A 6200-nucleotide genomic window follows, 5' to 3' on the forward strand; every position below is an offset into this window, starting at 1 on the left:
CATGGGCCTGGATGCTTTCTGCAACCTCAGCACAGAGGTCACTGAAGTGAACAAGAAGTTCCCCAGTGTAGGGCCCTACTGGGCCATGATGGCTGGTAACTTATGCCAGTGCTGCAGGAATATCTGATAGGCATCTACCCTGTGAACCAGGACACCATAAACTACCTGCTTTCCAATCATCATCATGGAGGGGGGCGCCGCTGAGTCCCTGAGTCCCTGAGGTCCATGTCTGGCAAGAACGTGGTCATCCTGCAAAATTCAAAGGCTTTGTAAAACTGGCGTTGCACCTTGAATCTGAGCTGGTTTCTACATACTCATTCTGTGAGAATGAGGTATAAAAGCAGGTGATGTTTGAGGAAGGCTCCTTGGGCCTAATGGGTCCAGAAGTTCCAGAAGTACATCAGCTTTGGGCCATGCATCCTCCATGACAGAGGCTTCTTTCCTAGGATACCTGGGGACTGGTGCCCTACTCCAAGCCTATTAACTAACAAAGTGGGTGAGCCCATCACTATCCCCAAGCTGGACCACCTGAAAGAGCCAGCAGGACATCAACCTATACCATGCCATGTATATGGTGGCACTGATGAAGATCTGCAACACCACAAGACTAAGTTTGGTCTCCAAAGAAACAGGTTCTGGAGGTAAACTGAGCCTTGCCTTGGGGCCAGCTGCAAATCCTTTTCTACCAAGTTCTCAAGTGCTCTTTGTTATGTAAATTTGGAAGCTTCACGAGAGTCAAAGGGTTATTTAAAAGAAATTATAATAATTTTGTTTAACCAAAAAAAAAGCAAATTTAATTTTGCATTTTTTACATAATTTAATAGCTAAAAACATTTTCAATTTACTTTCTTTTCTTCCTTTTTCACTCTTGTGGTTATTATTTGGTGATTTTTTTTGTTGCTGGGTGCTTTTCATTTTTTTTTTAGTAGTTACTGTCTGTTTTTTTTTAACTGTTTGTTGGATTTTTTTTTATGTTTTTCTTCTTCTTTTTTACTTTTTTTTATTTCTTGCAGCAGAACCACACAACTTGAATCATCTTGTTCTGCTCATGAATTGAGGAGGAAAATAAAAATGAATGGTACCAGGACCAAAGAGCCGAAAGAACATTGAGTGGAATTAAAAAATGATTAGACTTAAACACCAAACCCAAAGTCAACAACAACAGTATCAATATCCCATCTAGAACAAACTATACAGAGGGGGACAGTTATACTAGCACTCCAGGGGGGAAAAGGAAGGAGATATGGGACACATGCTGGGAAAAGGGGTGGAGGGAGGACAACCCTGGTGGTGGGAATGGCCCTGCTTCATTGTCACTATGTACCGTATATAGTACTGTGAAAGATTTGTTATTCACTTTTGGTCACAAAAACATTATTATAAAAAAAATACAGACTACAGAACAAAGGAAAAAGAGAAAACAAATACAAAGTGGAACATGGAAAGCATCTTCAATAAAAGTTGCTAAGAAAACTGGTACACTATATACAAAATAAATAAACCAACTCAGACCTCTCTTTAATGCCACACACAAATGTGAAATAAAAATGGATTTAAGACTTTGAAATCAGACCTGAAACCATAAGGTACATAGAAAAAAACATAGGTAAAACCCTCCATGACATTTAAGGTAAAGGGAACTTCAAGGATGAAATACTCCTGACCAAGCAAGCAGAAGCAAATATTGACAAGTGGGACTATATTAAGGTAAAAAGCTTCTGTACCTCAAAGGATATTGAACTAGGATATAAAGACTTCCAATATATTGGGAGAAACTATTGAGTTAATGCCCATGTGATCAGTGGTTATTATCTAAATATATAAGGCACAAGCTTAACAAGAAAGATACTTCTAAACCCAACCAAATATGAGAAGAAAAGATGAACAGATATTTTTTCAAAGAGAGAGAGAGAAAGAGGGAGAGAGAGGGAAAAAGAGAGTGGGAGAGGAAGAATATCTGCTACAGTGCATAGAAAGGAGAAAGGAAATTAGATGTCAGGAAATATCTACAGTGAATGGTGCTGTACATGGAATGACTGAAACTCAATCATCAACAACTTTGTAATATGGAAAAATATAACTTAATTTTTGTTTAGATGTGAAATTTAAGTCATAATAAAACAGACCAAAAGGAATATAGTTATATATACCTCTATTAATGAATTATATATTTAATATATAAGCACTCATTTTTATTCATAGTATAGTAATGCTTATATGTTTATAAAACTAATACTATGGACAAGTCTTCCGGAAACATAACAAAAGACTTTATCCCAGGCTCCATTCTAGGAGCAACATAATGACCGAGAACACCAACTACAGAAGATGGATTAAAACGACACTGAAGAAGCATAACTGCTAGAACCACAAAGAAAAACTTCATAAGCTCCATTCCCTGAGCTGCACAGCCACCAAGATCTCTAGATACAGAGGTCTGATTTTACCATCCAAGACAAAGCAGAAGTCTTCCACAAACCACGAAGCAACAAGGGGAAAGTAAATGAGCATGCAAGGAGTCTAGAGTTAATCCAAAGACAGTATACTTCAGAGGTGGAGAAACCCTGTATCTGCTAGGTCAAGGGAATTCCCTCTACAATATCCCCAATAGTTACTGTGCCTATGCAGGGGGAAAAAGGAAAGGAAAAAAAAAAAGCACAAAACAATCATTTTTTTCACATGTTTATTTATCGATTGATCGATTTTTTTGATCTTTATTTTGGTGTGGAGATTAAGGTTGATGTCTCCAATATTATTTTATTTTATTTTATTTTGTCTTGTCTTTCTCTTTCTTTTTGCACTCGAGCATGATTTGATTTCAGAACCGAGACTATTGTGTAGTGCTTGTCTTTATTGCTGTAGTGCTCACTAGTTATTTAATTCGATATTTCTGTATTGTTGTGTTTCAATTACCTTTTCCACATCCTCTCTCAAACTGAGGTTGGAAACCTATAGAGGGACTCCGCCCATTTTCAGCGTATTTGACTTTTGACTTCCTTTTTATTTTTTCCCTCTTATTTTGTACCCCAATCCATTGCTTTTCTTTCCTTCAAACAAAACCACATAGCTCTGCACATAGCACATAGCTCTGCCTCTTAAATAGAGGGGGAAACAAGGGAGGGTTCCAGGACCAAACAGATATGTGATCACTAATAGTAAGCCAGACAAAGAGGGGTCCACCTTAATCTAGCAGCCCGGGGGGTGAAGGTGGGGTATATGGGTTATAGAAAGGGAACTGGAATGGGGGGAGGACATATTTGGTGATGGGTATTCCCCTGATTCAATGTCAATATGTACCTAAAATACTACTGTGAAAGATATGTAAGCCATTATGGAAAAAAAATTGTGTTTTTAATCAGAAACTTTCTTTGACTTACATGTATTATTATTATATCAATTATATTATATGTTATGTTATGTTATGTTACTATATTATGTTATGTTGTTTACCTCATTATGTTAATCAATTTTGTCTCTTGAATAAATTCTTACAATAAAAAATAATAAATAAAAAAGGGGAAAAAAACTAATACTATGTAAGTGATTTCCTAGGATCATATATATATCTTTCTCTAACTAGAACCTAAATAAGTTTCTCAAATCTTTAAGGATTCTTTGAACCATGAATAACATTCTATTTCCAAGTTCTCCAACAATCTTTCCACATTTCAAAGATTTCAAGAGTTTTCTTGAAGGCTAATAGACTTATAAGAAACTTTATATTTTATTATAAAAGGAAAAAAATATAAGTGCATAACTTTACACAATAGATTTCCATAGTGGATATATATCTCAGGAGACTGTCTACAGCTTTATTCAACTGCATATTCAATTTATAGCATTAAGAATTTAAATAACACAATTTCATTCTAATTTATTTTTTATTTATTTCTTTGTCCTTGACTGTCTTTCTTTATAATTACTGTAGTGATTTTCACAGAATAAGTAACAATATCTGTTATATGTATATATTTGTATATGATGTATTTGTCGTTTTAAATCTAAAGTCTTTTTCCTTCCTTAGCCTTCTTAAGGTATTTTGAATATAGAGAAAATTGGATTATTTAATATAATATTTGATGAGCTTGTTCATGCATATCAAGTTTATACATATCCATTCCCTCCAAAATTTTTATATAGTATTACCATAACACATTATGAAGATTCATTAAACTGTATTCTTAAACATAAAGAATTCTAAGCATGTCATTTAATATATAAATGTCACCATGAAAAAATTATTGCAACTTACCACAATAGGATGTTAGTATAGTTACCATGTCCTACAGTTTATCTTCAAAAAAAATTCTATTTGTGTACTTATTTTAATAATGGCAAATCTATGCCACTGAAACAAACCAAATACTAAAGAATGCATGCTTTATATTTCACTTATTTCATATTTAAATTCACAAAATGATTTTATAAAATCACAGTTGCCAAACATTGGCAGAATGGTCAAAATGGGAAATTGTTATTCAGTAGAGTCAATGTTTCTTTAATTGCCATGTAAAATTTCCCAGGTTTTTTTTTATTTGTCTTTAGTTACAACTCTAACAATTGGCAGCATAGTTAAACAAGGCTAATATTAATTTGATCTATATTGTTATATAAGTTTTCCTGTTGTCAAGCATTGGGATATTTATAAGCTATTTCTTGTCAGATATGCAGACAGCCAGCAAATAAATAAACTTAGAAAGATGATAGTCTGTGTAGAGGTTGAAAAAGATGATTTATGAGTCCTTAATAAGCAATTACTAGAACACTGGCACCACCAGGGAAAGCCCTCTTGGCAGTTTACAGTTTTCACTATTTTTTTTTTTTTGTGATTTTTGGGTCACACCCGGCAGTGCTCAGGGGTTATTCCTGGCTACAGGCTCAGAAATTGCTCCTGGCAGGCACTGGTGACCTCCTGCATGAAAGGCAAACGCCTTACCTCCATGCTATCTCTCCGGCCCCTAGTTTTCACTATTTTATCTCCAACCTTCCCTGAAGACTTTATTCCAAAGACATTTGTATAAACTCTCCAGACCCATTTGATATGTAAAGTTTAATTTGGAGAGACTGAGCTAGTTAGGCATCTAGCCAAAGAATGTATGCTTCTAATGATTACTGACTCTAAACTATGAATATTGCAAGTGAAGGAAGATTAGAACTCTCAGTCCACGAGGCCCTGTGACCCTGATCAATGTTTTTTTTTCTTTAATGTCTGCTTTGTTTTCTTAATCCTTTAATCTTGTTCATCTGAGGCTGATTCCCAGAAACTTCTCAAAGTTAAGTCAAACTCATCTTATTACTTGGAAATTTGAACATCTTCAGTTCCTTGCAGTCAACTCTACAGCCCACAAACTTTCAGTATTTGGACTCATGCAAATTCTATTATAGTAAAGCAAAATTCCATTACAATTAAGTGAATGACTTTGAAGTTGTACTAACTAAATTTAATTTTTTTAAAAAGCTGACCAAAACTTTAATTCATCTACCAACAGCTTCAAAAGACCAGGGTTGTCTCTTGCAGAAGTTGAACCCTGCTCAAGATCATATATGAGATTATATAAAAAGGGAGCTTCTAGGTTTTTTTTTGTTTTTTTTGTTTGTTTTGTTTTTTATATTTTGGGCCACACCGTGAAGCTCAGGGATTATTCCTGGCTATGTGCTCAGACATAGCTCCTGGTTTGGTGGACCATATGGGATGCTGGGGATAGAACCAAGATCTTGGGTCAGTTGCATGCAAGGCAAACATCCTACTGCTGTGTCATCACTCTGGTCTCAGTTTCTTTTAAAATGATTAGCAGTTGTCTTTCCTACTCCTCCCTTGTTTCCTTTCCAGATAGGCTAGAGTGTTAGAGAGTTAGCATCACTGTGAAACTGTGCTAGACTGTGTGAAACTTATTATGTGAAAATATTTGGAAGTTGTGGTTTTTTTTAAAAAAGTAATTGAAAGATTGAGAGGTGATAAATTATGTATGCTATCTGTTACATCGAACTACGATTTAGATGTACTTATATTATTATGCTATTAGGAGTTATTTATGTGAAACACTAAGGAATTTTAGGTTTTATTTTAATCAATTCTCATGGTAATTTATAGTCTAAACTGTTATGTACAATAGAAAGCAGTCCTAGGGCTAGAGAAATGGTACAACAACACAGGGTAGAAGGTCAGTGATCCACCAACCTATATGATCCCCTTTATACTG

General features: G+C 35.0%; 1 pseudogene; it reads left to right on the forward strand.

The window, feature by feature from the left end:
* Nucleotides 1–650, forward strand: part of LOC126015975 (diacylglycerol O-acyltransferase 2-like) — a 4588-nt pseudogene extending 3938 nt beyond the window's left edge.
* The last annotated feature ends 5550 nt before the right edge of the window (nucleotides 651–6200 follow it).

The sequence above is a fragment of the Suncus etruscus genome, chromosome 8, assembly GCF_024139225.1.
Source record: "Suncus etruscus isolate mSunEtr1 chromosome 8, mSunEtr1.pri.cur, whole genome shotgun sequence".
NCBI classification, from domain to species: Eukaryota; Metazoa; Chordata; class Mammalia; order Eulipotyphla; family Soricidae; genus Suncus; species Suncus etruscus.